Source organism: Bufo gargarizans, chromosome 2, assembly GCF_014858855.1.
Source record: "Bufo gargarizans isolate SCDJY-AF-19 chromosome 2, ASM1485885v1, whole genome shotgun sequence".
Lineage (NCBI taxonomy): Eukaryota > Metazoa > Chordata > Amphibia > Anura > Bufonidae > Bufo > Bufo gargarizans.
In genome coordinates, this window is record NC_058081.1 from 61,811,431 (window position 1) to 61,827,830 (window position 16,400).

The 16,400-nt window shown below is 47.9% G+C and overlaps 1 protein-coding gene across 4 annotated transcripts in view; it reads left to right on the forward strand.

The window, feature by feature from the left end:
• Positions 1-5,322: 5,322 nt before the first annotated feature.
• NSD3 (nuclear receptor binding SET domain protein 3) overlaps positions 5,323-16,400 on the forward strand; it is a 103,102-nt gene continuing 92,024 nt past the window's right edge. For all 4 annotated transcript variants that reach the window (XM_044279034.1, XM_044279037.1, XM_044279038.1 and 1 more), the window contains exon 1: positions 5,323-5,883. The gene's annotated coding sequence lies outside the window, so the exon portion shown is untranslated. The remainder of the gene's footprint in view (positions 5,884-16,400) is intronic.

Sequence of the window (16,400 nt, forward strand, 5' to 3'; positions counted from 1 at the left end):
ATGGCTGCCAGGACTTTAGCGTCCCGGCAGCCATGGTAACCACTGAGAAAAAGCTAAACGTCGCATCCGGCAATGTGCCGAAACGACGTTTATCTTAAGGCCGTATCCGGATCAATGCCTTTCAATGGGCATTCATTCCGGATCCGGCCTTGCGGCAAGTGTTCCGGATTTTTGGCCGGAGCAAAAAGCGCAGCATGCTGCGCTATTTGCTGCGGCCAAAAAACGTTCCGTTCCGGAACGGAAGACATCCTGATGCATCCTGAAGGACGGACTGTCCATTCAGAATGCATTAGGATAATCCTGATCAGTATTCTTCCGGCATAGAGCCCCGACGACGGAACTCTATGCCGGAAGAAAAGAACGCAGATGTGAAAGAGCCCTAAGGTGGTTTGAATGACCAAAAGGTCTAAAGAGGCTATCACTCAGGGCTATGTCACCCCCAGGGAGAGTCTCCGATTATTTTGGGAAAAAGTGGCAGCCAGACAAGAGCCGACCTACCACAGCTCCGGCAGGTACAGATAGGAAATAAAGATCACCAGCTGTTTGAGAGCAAGAAAACAGATATAGAGGATAGGCAGATATTCGAGGATCAACATGGACAAATTAGTGTGTAGAGGCCTTAGTAGTCCCAGGCAGGTATCGCAATCCTCAGGTGATGAGGTGGGGTGGGGATCTGCTTCTCAGGCTGCTTGGTCTTTTCTGACGTCATCCTCTTGAGGTCGATGCAGAGGATCCAGAAGCGCCTTCAGCAGGTGATGGACGAGGTCGTCCCGACGACACAGTAACAGGTGGAAGAAGAGACTGCCAGGGCCCCAAGTCCACCGGTGGCAAGTCCAGCTGTTGTAGAAAGTGGGGAAGATCTGTAGGGTCCCGGAGGGTGGCAACTTGTTCCTTGGGACCCGCAAGTAGAGCAAAAGGGAAACCCCAATGGTAAGGAATGCTGCTGTCACAACCAGTGACAGCTGCGCTCTTTGAGGAGGTTCAAGAGCGGACGCAGGGCAGCATGCTGGGTCAGGGTGTGACGGGAAAGGTCCTGTAGTAGAATAAAAGAGGTACCTTCATAGGACAGAGAGGATATCTGTCGAGCTTTGAGCAGGATATGTTCCTTGATAGCGTAGAAGTGGACTCTGCAAATGACGTCCCTTGGCTTCAAGAGATCAGGGTTGGGGGGGCCTCAGAGGCTTGTGAGCCCTGTCAATTTTGATGTTGGAGCTTGGCGGACGTCCCAGGAGATCATTGAAGATTTTCACAATTGTGGGTAGAAGAACTGCCTGTCTATTGACTCAGGGAGGCCCCTAATCCGAATATTATTGCGATGGCTTCTATTTTCAACCTCATCTAGGTGGTATTGTAAGGTGCACAGTTGTGCGTCATGGGACTGTACTTTGTCTTTCAAGGTTTGAACATGTGCAGACAAGGATGTATGGTCCTGTTTAACAGAGTCCACCTTTGTATCAATCAGGGCCATCTCCGAGCGTACTTGAGTAAATTCTCTTTTACATTCAAAGATGTGAGCGGCAAAGCTGGAGAGGTCCGCCTTGGAAGGTAGCGAACATATCAGGTTGCGTAAGTCCGCCATAGTGGGTGGCAGAGAGTATTCATCAAACAGAGGACCAGGGGATGGGGGCCTCTGAAAGGGTTTTGGAGATCCCCGGAGGGCTGTAGCTTCAGAGGCAGCTGGGGTCTGTGTGCCCGGTGGAGCTGTGCCACTTTGGCGTGGATGGGATTCGTCCCATGAGGAGCCCGTGGACCAGTGCGAGGATGCCGCCAGGGATGGCCCAGGAGAGTGGGGCGGGAGGCAGAGGGACCCCTGCGACAGGTGTGGGGGAGATGCCGTGTCCCGTCATGAATTCGGGGTCTCCCGGTCATCACCCCTGAGCTGCCCCCGGCGAGAAGGCTCACCTTGCGGCAGGGAATGTCCCACGTGGCTGTCTGGAGCGCAAAACCAGGGGGGTCTAGTGGGAGATCCTGTCCCTGGGCGGAATGATGCTGCGGATGTGCTGAGAGCTTCATGTCCCCGGGTGGTGGGGTGAGAGGATGGCTGAGGAGGCCTCTGTGGCAGAGGGAGGTCTCCTGCACTGACCTGCATCGCTGGAGAGCGCGAGGACAGTGCAACGGCTGTCAGGGATCCCCTCTGAGCTAGAGATGGAGGCTCAGAGCGCGGTCCAGGGCCGTCCTCCTCCAGGCTGTGGGGCTGCTGGCCTTGATCAGGAGCTATGCGCAGATTCGGTGCCGATGCAGACCGCGATCTGCGCCGGTCCGGTGAGCGGTGAGGGGACCCAGACACCACCGAGGGTGTTGCAGGCGGATGCGTGTGAGGGCCGGCGGCACTATCTTGCAGGCACTTGGCGCGCTCATTCATGTCTGGGCCCGATGTAGCGGGTTGCCTGGCAAAAAGCCTCGGTAAGTCCCCTTGTGAGGATGCCAGGGGGGCCACAGAGCGGGCCCTGCCCTTTTTGGTCACCTTGCCCATCGATGGTGGGTAGCTGGGGAGAGTTTTCTCCGGTGCTGTGAAGGAGCTTGCAACACACGCATCTTCACTCCGGCATGGCTGGCCACGCCCCCGGGTTCTCATGAATTTTCAGGGGTATATGAAGCCTTTTCAGATATACACCACATACTGTATATATGCACAAAGGATCGTCTACACACCAAAGATGAATAGATGCCGTGCTATGCTGGATCGTCACAATATAGCATACCAAAACGTCTGCACCCCAGATGACTAGACGCGGAATCATCACAAGTGGCTTCAGGGACATTGAGGTACAAGAAACTGTAGTCCCTAATTTCCCAACCACAATGGCTATATGGTGTACAACCCAGTATGTGGTATGTACTGATATAACTGAATATACTAGTCAGCGTTCTTATCAACTGTATAGACGGGCTGGTCTCACTGCTGCACACTCAATGTAGTAGTGATAGATATCAGACGGCTCTCTGCACAGTATAGATAGGCTGGCGCTATTGCTCCACACTCACCACCAGAGTGCCGTAGCGCAATATCTGAACTCGACCATCAGTATGTTTTGCTCCTGAAGAAATACCGACAAAATATCGGCAGGGAAACGCGTCGAGCAAATGCAGTGCATTGAGTTAATACAGTGCACCTACACATGTTCAGTGTTCATTGACTAATGATATATGTAGAGTCGCCGTAGGATTTGAGGGGTCTCCACTCAAAACAAGGACTTTGCTACCTCATTATCCTATGGGCTCTATATCTCCCACAATCTCATAGGGAGACGCTGTTACAGGGAGTGCAGAATTATTAGGCAAGTTGTATTTTTGAGGATTAATTTTATTATTGAACAACAACCATGTTCTCAATGAACCCAAAAAACTCATTAATATCAAAGCTGAATATTTTTGGAAGTAGTTTTTAGTTTGTTTTTAGTTTTAGCTATTTTAGGGGGATATCTGTGTGTGCAGGTGACTATTACTGTACATAATTATTAGGCAACTTAACAAAAAACAAATATATACCCATTTCAATTATTTATTTTTACCAGTGAAACCAATATAACATCTCAACATTCACAAATATACATTTCTGACATTCAAAAACAAAACAAAAACAAATCAGTGACCAATATAGCCACCTTTCTTTGCAAGGACACTCAAAAGCCTGCCATCCATGGATTCTGTCAGTGTTTTGATCTGTTCACCATCAACATTGCGTGCAGCAGCAACCACAGCCTCCCAGACACTGTTCAGAGAGGTGTACTGTTTTCCCTCCTTGTAAATCTCACATTTGATGATGGACCACAGGTTCTCAATGGGGTTCAGATCAGGTGAACAAGGAGGCCATGTCATTAGATTTTCTTCTTTTATACCCTTTCTTGCCAGCCACGCTGTGGAGTACTTGGACGCGTGTGATGGAGCATTGTCCTGCATGAAAATCATGTTTTTCTTACCTTGCAGACTTCTTCCTGTACCACTGCTTGAAGAAGGTGTCTTCCAGAAACTGGCAGTAGGACTGGGAGTTGAGCTTGACTCCATCCTCAACCCAAAAAGGCCCCACAAGCTCATCTTTGATGATACCAGCCCAAACCAGTACTCCACCTCCACCTTGCTGGCGTCTGAGTCGGACTGGAGCTCTCTGCCCTTTACCAATCCAGCCACGGGCCCATCAAGACTCACTCTCATTTCATCAGTCCATAAAACCTTAGAAAAATCAGTCTTGAGATATTTCTTGGCCCAGTCTTGACGTTTCAGCTTGTGTGTCTTGTTCAGTGGTGGTCGTCTTTCAGCCTTTCTTACCTTGGCCATGTCTCTGAGTATTGCACACCTTGTGCTTTTGGGCACTCCAGTGATGTTGCAGCTCTGAAATATGGCCAAACTGGTGGCAAGTGGCATCTTGGCAGCTGCACGCTTGACTTTTCTCAGTTCATGGGCAGTTATTTTGCGCCTTGGTTTTTCCACACGCTTCTTGCGACCCTGTTGACTATTTTGAATGAAACGCTTGATCGTTCGATGATCACGCTTCAGAAGCTTTGCAATTTTAAGAGTGCTGCATCCCTCTGCAAGATATCTCACTACTTTTGACTTTTCTGAGCCTGTCAAGTCCTTCTTTTGACCCATTTTGCCAAAGGAAAGGAAGTTGCCTAATAATTATGCACACCTGATATAGGGTGTTGATGTCATTAGACCACACCCCTTCTCATTACAGAGATGCACATCACCTAATATGCTTAATTGGTAGTAGGCTTTCGAGCCTATACAGCTTGGAGTAAGACAACATGCATAAAGAGGATGATGTGGTCAAAATACTCATTTGCCTAATAATTCTGCACGTAGTGTGTATATATATATATATATATATATATATATATTTTCCCTACGCTCCTGTTCACACCACTAGTCTGATTACCAGAATTGGTGGAGAACCGTATTTTAATCAGATGCTTTTAGCGTACCTTTCAGGCAGTCGGCAGAGTTCTATAGCAGCTAACCAACTCATTGGTCACATGACCTATCCGCAGCTCAGTCACATTCAAGGAAGAAGATGGTAGAAAAAAATAAATAAATGATGTGCTGTTCAGTTACGTTTTGTCCCCATTGACAATGAATGGGGACAAAACGGAAGCGTTTTTTTTTCCCGGTATTGAGACCCTATGACGGATTTCAATACCGGAAGAGAGAAACGCTAGTGTGAAAGTGCCTAACCCAGTACACACTTCAACCTCCGGCCTCTAGGTGTCGCACGAGCCCACAGCCCATACTTCATCTCAGTTTTCAAGCTTTAATGACAGCAATTCTTATTGACACCTTAAAGGGAAACTACAAGTCCCGGCATGCTAAGCGAAGAATTCCAACCAATCGGAGTAGAAGGATTTTTTTTCACTGGCGCTGCCGGGGCGCGCGGGCGGCTTTTGTGTGAGGAGGAAGCGGGCGGTGGTGACCCGGACACACCCGGAAAAAAACTGAAACGTACCGGGGGGGAGGGAGGGGGTATTTAGTCACCCGGGAGCCGACATCCGGAAGCCTCCCACGACGCCAGGAGACCCCTCGGCGATAAAACACCCGTTACTCCCCCCGCGGCGCCCAAAATTGAGGCCTCGGCCTGGTCAGCGCACACACGACCCCAACCGGGTGCACACCTGCCCGAAACGTCACCGCCAGGAGGTTACAAGTCCATAGACACCCGAATAAAAGAACCGTCGCCATTTTATGTCGCCCCTACAGACGAGGCTCACCCGAAAAATATTAAAAAGAACTGTATAGACGCCCGGATTATTTTTTTCTTCTCAGTAGGAGTGGGGGTGAAGCCCGGATATTACGTCAGACGCCCGGTTTTCCTCCCCTCTCCTTACGGTCATCCGCGGGTTCCTGTCGCTGAGTCCGAGACACCGGGATCTAGAATGGAACAAACTGAAGGTGAGGGCGGCTGGTCCGAAGAGCTGACACTCTCCTGGGGGAGGGGGGAGCACTGGGGATATTGGGGGGATTTATTACATGATTGGAGATAGGATAGGCTTCTTGTCCGAGGAGCTGACACTCTAGTGGGGGGGAGGGGCCGGATATATATACTGGCTATGGATCAATGGAGGAGGGGAGACTTGGTTGACTTTTGATATGATTTGGAGATAAGACAGGCTTCTTGTCCTAGGAGCTAACACTCTAGTGGGGGAGGGGTGTGTGTGTATATATATATATATATATATATATATATATATATCTGGGGGAGGGGGAATGTTCATTGATTAGTGACATGGGGCTTTTGTCCCAGGGGCTGACACTCTACTTGGGGATGTGGAGGTGTATACCGGCCCACCGGAGAACATGGAGGAGTGGGCAGCCATGCACCCTTGTCTGTGGAGCTGACGCTCTGGTGGAATAGTCCTGTATGTGGTGTGGTGTGTACATCTATACGGTATATAGATCACGGGCTGTTTTATCGCCATGCTGTTTGTATGGGTCCGTGTGTGTACACGTGTCTATATGTGCGCATATGTTTATCTAGATCTGTGTTTTGGATGTACATTTGTGTGTGTGTGTGTGTGTGTATATATATATTATATATCTGTGTTTATACAATGATTGTGTGTATTTATATATGTCCGTGCATGTTTGTGTTTACGTATAAGATGATATATATATATATATATAACGATTCCCGTATATATGTGTGTTTCTGTATAAGGCCACTTTCACATGGTCAGTATTTGGCCTCATGCACACGACCGTTCCGTTTTTTTGCAGTCTGCAAACCGTGGATCTGCAAAACGGACAAGAATAGGACATGCTACTTTTTATTTTTATTTTTTTGCGGTGCAATGGATGTGGACAGTACACAAAGCGCTGTCTGCATCTTTTGTGGCCCCATTAAAGTGAATGGGTCTGCACCCGAGCCGGAAGAAATGCGGCCTGATTGTGGACCACGAAACTGGTCGTGTGCATGAGGCCTTTCTAACCCAAAACCAGAAGTGGATCCTAGAGAGAAAGTATAATGGAAAGACCGGTTCCTCCTCTTCTGTGTCTTGGACCCAAATACTGATCATGTGAAAGTGTCCTAAAATGCCTGTATGTTATATACAGCTACATGATGCCTGTATGTTATATACAGCTACATGATGCCTGTATGTTATATACAGCTACATGATGCCTGTATGTTATATACAGCTACATGATGCCTGTATGTTATATACAGCTACATGATGCCTGTATGTTATATACAGCTACATGATGCCTGTATGTTATATACAGCTACATGATGCCTGTATGTTATATACAGCTACATGATGCCTGTATGTTATATACAGCTACATGATGCCTGTATGTTAGATACGGCTACATGATGCCTGTATGTTAGATACGGCTACATGATGCCTGTATGTTAGATACGGCTACATGATGCCTGTATGTTAGATACGGCTACATGATGCCTGTATGTTATATACGGCTACATGATGCCTGTATGTTATATACGGCTACATGATGCCTGTATGTTATATACTACAGCTACATGATGCCTGTATGTTATATACTACAGCTACATGATGCCTGTATGTTATATACTACAGCTACATGATGCCTGTATGTTATATACTACAGCTACATGATGCCTGTATGTTATATACTACAGCTACATGATGCCTGTATGTTATATACAGCTACATGATGCCTGTATGTTATATACTACAGCTACATGATGCCTGTATGTTATATACTACAGCTACATGATGCCTGTATGTTATATACTACAGCTACATGATGCCTGTATGTTATATACTACAGCTACATGATGCCTGTATGTTATATACTACAGCTACATGATGCCTGTATGTTATATACTACAGCTACATGATGCCTGTATGTTATATACGGCTACATGATGCCTGTATGTTATATACGGCTACATGATGCCTGTATGTTATATACGGCTACATGATGCCTGTATGTTATATACGGCTACATGATGCCTGTATGTTATATACGGCTACATGATGCCTGTATGTTATATACGGCTACATGATGCCTGTATGTTATATACTACAGCTACATAATGCCTGTATGTTTGTGTTTGTTAAATATATATATATATATATATATATATATATATTTGTGTGTGTTTGTTATGCCTGTGTGTATGTGGATATGTTTATTACATAATGTATGTATGTTCACTATCCGGTCCGTAGGTTTCTGCTGTGTGTTGTAGTTCTCTCCATACATTACAGTGAATCCTTCCATATGTTGTGTGTCCGGCCCTTCTGCAGAGCTGCACTGTCGTTACTCTACATGTCTGGTCGGTGTATTACCTTGGCTAGTAATAGTAGTATCATTACAAAGGCTTGATGTTATCCAGATGAGTGCAGGGCATATAGGGGTCTTCTGCCCATCCCCCCCCCTGTATTAGATGTAGCAGATCCGGCTGCTCAGGTGATACTGGAGGGTGCTGTGTATTAGGGCTTCTCTTACCTCGGGGCACATCAAATATATACATATGAATAGTAAAGTCCCTCGTCCCATGGACAGAAGCGCCCGGTCCTGTTTCCATGCTGTCAGTCTGCTACGGTGTGTCACTGTAAGAACCTGGAAACAGGTTCACAGACAGCAATCAGAGGTATTGTGCGTAATGAGGAATTGAAAGTATCTTTAAAGGGATGTTCCCACCTTAAGGCGCCATATACATTAGTGTATTGTCAAGAACAGTGGGGGGTGATGATAGCAGGAGATGAGCCACCACCAGAGGTGTCCGGCAGTCGTATCCATAAACATCTAATCAATTTAGGTCCCACCTCTGGGACCCTCACGTGTCCAGCAAGACTGTCCCCAATGGAGATGTAGCATTGCATGTCAGCAGCTCTGTCAGTTGACCTATATGGGAGGTAGCTGAGCGCGATTGCTCGCTTGTTACCGTAAGGGCTCGTTCACATGGTCGTTTTCAGAACCGGTTAAAGTCTAGGGTACTGTTCACATGGTGAGTTAATAACGGCCATCAAAAGAATAGGACGTGTTCGGTTTTTAACTGTTTTCGCAGCCATATGTAAATGGTTAGAAGTCGCTGCGATTATAGAGTTGGTGGGTATCCGGAGATGGTTCTCAAACCAGATACAATAAATAAAGAAGACCCCTGTACTCCGCTTTGCTGGGTGGGATTTCCAGTACAGAAAGTGCTGAACGTTTTCGGATCAATGGTCTTCTTCAGAAGTACCGGCTCTGCCGCACCGGGGGTTTAAAGAAAGATTATAGGGAGGGAGAGTATGGCGCTGTAGTGTGTGAGGTGTGCGCCTGTATCTTATGGCGCTGTACAATACAGGCACAAACCTCACTCACTACAGCGCCATAACCTCTCTCCTTATAATCTTTCTTTAAACCCCCGGTGCGGCAGAGCCGGTACTTCTGAAGACCATTGATCCGAAAACGGTCAGCACTTTCTGTACTGGAAATCCCACCTTAAGCAGCAAAGCGGAGTACAGGGGTCTTCTTTATTCACAGCCATATGGACCCCATTGAAATGAATGGGCCTGTTTTTGAAGGGCTTTATACAGAAATGCACCCGTTCGGGGGGTAAAAAAAAAACTAACAAAATACCTCATCCATCTGCACGCAGAGGAACACTTGCTCAGAACTGGAGGCAGAAGGACCTGATGTCACAACATGTGATGTCATGACGCTGGGAGCACAGGTCCTGGTGCCTCCAGTCCAGAGGAAGTGATCCCTGGAGTGCAAGTCGATGAGGTGAGTATATTTTAAATTTTTTGGGGGGGAAACTAAATAAAGAAGAAAGCATCTGTCAACACTACCTGAAGGAGGGGGGGACACTGAGAAGGTGTAATTATATATACTGGGAGGGAGCAATGGGGAGCCCATATAGGTACCGGGAGGGAGCAATGGGGAGCCCATATAGGTACCGGGAGGGAGCAATGGGGAGCCCATATAGGTACCGGGAGGGAGCAATGGGGAGCCCATATAGGTACCGGGAGGGAGCAATGGGGAGCCCATATAGGTACCGGGAGGGAGCAATGGGGAGCCCATATAGGTACCGGGAGGGAGCAATGGGGAGCCCATATAGGTACCGGGAGGGAGCAATGGGGAGCCCATACAGGTACCGGGAGGGAGCAATGGGGAGCCCATACAGGTACCGGGAGGGAGCAATGGGGAGCCCATACAGGTACCGGGAGGGAGCAATGGGGAGCCCATACAGGTACCGGGAGGGAGCAATGGGGAGCCCATACAGGTACCGGGAGGGAGCAATGGGGAGCCCATACAGGTACCGGGAGGGAGCAATGGGGAGCCCATACAGGTACCGGGAGGGAGCAATGGGGAGCCCATACAGGTACCGGGAGGGAGCAATGGGGAGCCCATACAGGTACCGGGAGGGAGCAATGGGGAGCCCATACAGGTACCGGGAGGGAGCAATGGGGAGCCCATACAGGTACCGGGAGGGAGCAATGGGGAGCCCATACAGGTACCGGGAGGGAGCAATGGGGAGCCCATACAGGTACCGGGAGGGAGCAATGGGGAGCCCATACAGGTACCGGGAGGGAGCAATGGGGAGCCCATACAGGTACCGGGAGGGAGCAATGGGGAGCCCATACAGGTACCGGGAGGGAGCAATGGGGAGCCCATACAGGTAGCGGGAGGGAGCAATGGGGAGCCCATACAGGTAGCGGGAGGGAGCAATGGGGAGCCCATACAGGTAGCGGGAGGGAGCAATGGGGAGCCCATACAGGTAGCGGGAGGGAGCAATGGGGAGCCCATACAGGTAGCGGGAGGGAGCAATGGGGAGCCCATACAGGTAGCGGGAGGGAGCAATGGGGAGCCCATACAGGTAGCGGGAGGGAGCAATGGGGAGCCCATACAGGTAGCGGGAGGGAGCAATGGGGAGCCCATACAGGTAGCGGGAGGGAGCAATGGGGAGCCCATACAGGGTTACTGGGGGGGGGGGGGAATGAGGAGCATACCGTATATAGATACTGGGAGTGCAATAATGAGCACATGTATAGTTACTGGGGCACAGTGTGGAGCACATGTATAGTTACTGGGGCACAGTGTGGACTTCATGTATAGTTACTGGGGCACAGTGTGGACTTCATGTATAGTTACTGGGGCACAGTGTGGACTTGGAGCACATGTATAGTTACTGGGGCACAGTGTGGACTTGGAGCACATGTATAGTTACTGGGGCACAGTGTGGAGCACATGTATAGTTACTGGGGCACAGTGTGGAGCACATGTATAGTTACTGGGGCACAGTGTGAACTTGGAGCACATGTATAGTTACTGGGGGAACAATAGAGGGTATTATGTATACTGAGGGGACTGCAGAGTTTGGGATTTAAAAATCCCAAAACGGCTGGTTTGACAGAGGTGCTTTCACAGTAGGTCTGAGCTGCAGCATTCAGGGTGATGAAGAGCTTACAATCAGTTGGATATTTTGCTTGTGCCTGCATCAGACGGCTGCAGTGTACACGAGTACACGATTGTGGAAATTCAGGCAGTGAGTCATTTTCTGAGGAATTACTGTCAGTGATCAGGGGATCCCCCCCCACGCAGTCCTCCCTCTGTGTCATCCTGATGTATTACATGGTGTACAGGACTCTGGCTGTTTATATGGTACCTACCTGCGCTCTCTCCCATATTGACAGGGTAGCAGTGTAGCAAATGGGATTCTTGTTTGCTGTCGCCATGGAGACACATAGGTCTGCAAAGGAGCTGTAGAAGCAAAAGGAGGTTTTTGGTTTAATTTAATTTAAAACCTGTTTCTTCTGATCATGGAGGTTTCGTTGAATGCCTCTGTGTCGTCTGTGCTTCCAGTATTATCGCTACCTGTGAACTTACCTCGTTGATGCCGTTGGTTGGCATCAGTTTTCTCATTTTTGTTTATATAAAAATGGCTGACAGCAGGTTACGGTGGATGACTCCTATTCTGTGCCGGCGTTTCTTTGGAGCTGATGGCGCCTCTTTAGGGTATGTTCACACGTGGTGTAAATGGCTGCAGGTTTGTGTGCGGCAGATCTGCAGATTTTAACAAAAATGGAACAAAAATCTTCAGCGTTTATTGACCTGCAGTGAGTGCATTGCGTGATGTGAACACGTTGCACCCGCACTGAATCCGGACCTATTCACTTCAATTGGACTGTCCAGATGAGCTGTGATTTTCATGCCTCACTTCTGCATTTTGTGAAAATCGCAGCATGCTCTATATTCAGCGTTTTTCACTTAACGCAGGCAACATAGAAATGAATGGGTCTGCGTGAAAATCGCAAGCAAGTGCGGGTGCGGTGCAATTTTCACAAATGGTTGCTAGGAGATGATGGGGATGAGCAACCCCGGACCCCATTAAAGGGAATTTACTGTATAATTTCCCCTTATAACATGGTTATAAAGGAAAATAATAGCATTCTTAAAGGGGTATTCCCATCTTCAGTATTAATACTTACCTTCGTCCAGCGCAACGTCCACTTCCTGGATTCGGCTGGGCCCGAGTGACGTCCTCTCCCGGCCAGGCCGCGCTTGCGCAGAAGAATGAAGTTTGTCTCTCGGCCGGGCCGTGCGATGTCCTGAACACGCACGCTCAGGACATTGCCCGGCCGGAAGAGAATCTTCAGTCTTCTGCGCAAGCGTGACCCGGCGGGAATCGACAGGAGAGGTGGCCGTAACCAGGGGAGACCAAAGACAACATCAGGTAAAAGGGGACTTATTTAAAAAAAAAAAAAAAAAAGGGTGCAAATTAGGTAATAAAATGTATTTAGAAAAATGATCACTGTCAAATCATTAACAGATTTAACAGTGATCAATACGATGGGAATACCCCTTTAATACAGAATGCTTAGTAAAATATCGATTGAGGGGTTAAAAAAAACATAACTCAAATCATCCACTGGATCGCGCAGCCGGTATCGTCTCATTTCTTCTTCTTCCTGCAAAAAGGACCTTTGATGACGTAATAGCGCTCACCACGTGGTGAGCGCGATGACGTCAGCGAAGGTCCTTTAGCAGGTCCTTCAGGAAGAACAAAGCAGAGGATCCGGGCTGCGCGATCAAGTGGATGATGTGAGTTATGTTTTTATTTTATTTTTTAACCCTCAATGGACATTTGACTTTGTATTCTGTATTAAGAATGCTATTCTCTTCCTTTATAACCATGTTATAAGGGAAAATAATAAAAATCTACAGAACACCGATCCCAAACTTCAGTGAAGAAGTCCAGGTTCGGGTCTGGGTAACACGTTCAGTTTTTTTTTATCACGCGCGTGCAAAACTCATTGCACCCGCGTGATAAAAACTGAACAACGCAACTCAATCGCAGTCAAAACTGACTGAAATTGCTTGCGCACTCGCGGAGGTTTCCCGCAGTGCACACGTGACGCATCCGGAGCAAATCCGGGACGCCCATGTGAAAGAGGCCATGAGGGCTAACCTCCGGCACTCCAGCTGTGGTAAAACTACAACTCTCAAGATGTACACTTGCTTGTCTGTTTCTAGAACTTCCAAGAAATGACTGGAGCATGCTGGGAGTCGTAGTTTAAACCACAACTGTGTGCCGGAGGTTAGCCATAAAAGTATATAAGTCCAAAGTGTCAGAACTCTTCAGAATTTGGGGGATCAGGGCAGGGCTGTCACCTCTGTTCCTGAGCCCCATTGACTATAGGGGGTATTCCACATTCTCATTAGACCTGACACTTTAAATGGGAGACATCAACATTAGTTGATGCCCCTTGACACTGGTGTCCACACTGGAGTACTGCAGGGACTGAGGATAGCTCATTAATATCTAGCAGTAAATTAAGCCAGCGAATGCTCTGTATGTGTTCACCTTTACAAATATATCTATTTGTAGATATACAAAAAATAAAATGACTTTACAAATGGCCTTTTATTTTCGTATGGTAACAGACAACAAGCTGCAGTTATATTGCCGTCCCTCTGTTGCCTGCCTCTTTCTGAGGCCTCCTGCTCACGACCGGATCCATTTCTATTTTGTGGTCAGCAAGTCACGGGTCCATAAAATACGCATGCGGCCTGTGTGCATCCCGCAGTTTTCATGGGACCCACTGGAAGAAGAAGAAAGAAAAAAAAAAACGTGTTCTTGTCCACAAAACGGACAAGAATAGGACAGGTTGTATAATCTGCGTTGTGGCCGCACAGATGCAGACAGCGCACTGATGACATTTTTGCGGACCCATAGAAATGAAGGGGTCTGTGCGCAATCTGCAAAAAATGTGGATCAGACAAGGACCAAAATTACGGTTGTGTGCATGAGGCCTAACAAAGATTTGTTATGTTAGCAAGAGGTAAGCAGCATTTAAATGGCAAAATGAATGTCGGATCTAACTACAAGGGGTTTGTTTGTTGTCTGTTACCATGGAGACGCATGGGTCTGCATAAGAGCTGAGACAAGTAATAGAATGATTTGGTGCAAAATTGTTGCCCTGTTGAGTGAGACATTCCAATTGGCTCCTCAGTCTGTTGTAGGAGACCTTTAACTTCTCTGCTCTTTTGGTTTTGATACATTGTTTGTTTATTTGCTGATATTGTGATTATTTGCTCTGCAGCATCAGATACTGTGTTTGCCTTTTGTAGTTCTCTTGTTGTTTGCCATGGGAAGCAATGTGCGTCTGTCATATGACGGGGCGACTGCCATATTCTGTAAAGGGTTAAAATATCCCAGGCCCTCCTTAGGCAGCCATAGATGTGTGTTAAAGGGGTTGTGCAGTATAATAAATCTCAGCAGTTCATTTGGTTTTATTCCTTCAATGGATAGATTTACAGGATAATGTCAAGGATGCGTTTCGGCCCGTCCAGCCTTGATCAGGGGTTGTGCAGGCTGTATGTATTGATCTATACTCAGGATAAGTCATCAATATCAGGTCGGTCCGAGTCTGACACCCTGCACCCCCCCCCCCCCCCCGATCAGCTGTTTACAGAGGACGTGGTGCCCACCGTCAGATATTGATGACCTATTCTGAGGAAATGTCATATATGTTGCTGCACATGAACACGGCCGTAGTTTTGGTCCACGTCCAATCCGCATTTTATGTGGATCGCATGCAGACCCGTTTGTTTCTATGGCTCCACAGAAAATGCAGACAGCACATGATCTGTGCGGCTCTTCCGCAAATTTTGTGGACAAAAATAGGAATTTCTACTGATGGAAGTGAGAAAATTGCGGGATCCACACATCCAGTATCCATACGGAGCCCTTAGTTGCAGCGCTGTGTGTGTCGCCTGCAGCCTTTGTGTGTTTTTCTTTTGCTCTGGTATTTTCTGTGAATTCATATTTTCTCCAGGGATTTTTGGGGGGGGGGGAGCTGAGGAGGTTTCTGACCATTTGAATGGGTTGTCTGGTTTTCCTGTATTGATGACCTATGCTCATGTCAATATCAGATCGGCAGGGGTCCAACTCCTAGCACCCCCTATAAGCAGCTGTTTGAAGAGAACGCAGCAAATTAGCTAGGTCATCACTATAGGAAATCGGACAATCCCTTTAAAGGGGTTATCTGAGAGTGTAAAAAGCCCCCCCATATGCTGGGCCTCCCACACTTCAGTATACTTACCTGGCTCCCCACTCCCTGCGCCGCCGCTGCTGCTTCTCACTGTGCGTGGATCAAAACATGTTGTGTCGGTGGAGCAGCCAATGGCAGACTGGGACGAGCCTCCCTAGTGTCACCCGTGATGCTAGGGAGGCTCGTCCCCGCCTGCCATTGGCTGCTCTCCCCCGACACCGGATGAAGCACCAGCGGCGGCGCAGGGAGCCAGTATTCAGTGTGGGGGGTTCGGCATATGGGGAGACTTTTGATACTCTCAGATAACCCCTTTAAGGTGCTATTACATGTGTGCATTAGCGGCTGCGCTTTAAGGCCTCATGCACATGACCGTATGTATTTTGCGATCCGCAAAAAATACGGATGACATCCGTGTGCATTCTGTATTTTGCGGAAAGGAACAGCCGGCCCCTAATAGAACAGTCCTATCCTTATCCGTAATGTGGACAATAATAGGACATGTTCTATTTTTTTTTTTTGCAGAACACAACAGAAATAAGGAAATATGGAAACGGAATGCACACGGAGTAACTTCCATTCTTTTTGCGGACCCGTTGAAATGAATGGTTCTGTATACGGTCCACAAAAAAAAAACGGAACGGACATGGAAAGAAAATACGTTTGTGTGCATGAGGCCTTACTCAAATCGTCGGCTGCACCTGCCGTTGTTTCGGGTTGCAAATCGAGGTGCGAACCAGCAGTTAGTGGTAAACAGACAGCGCCAACTATGGCTGCTGACGCCCGTACTTAGACCCTCTGCAGACAGGGGAAGGGTGGCTACAGTGTGCGGGAAGATGCCACTTTCCCCTAAGAACATTATGGCACATGCTTCTTGAGAACCGGTACTGCTAGTCCAAGTGCAGCCCGTCGAGAACCGTGGTACGCTACCCGTGGGTCAAA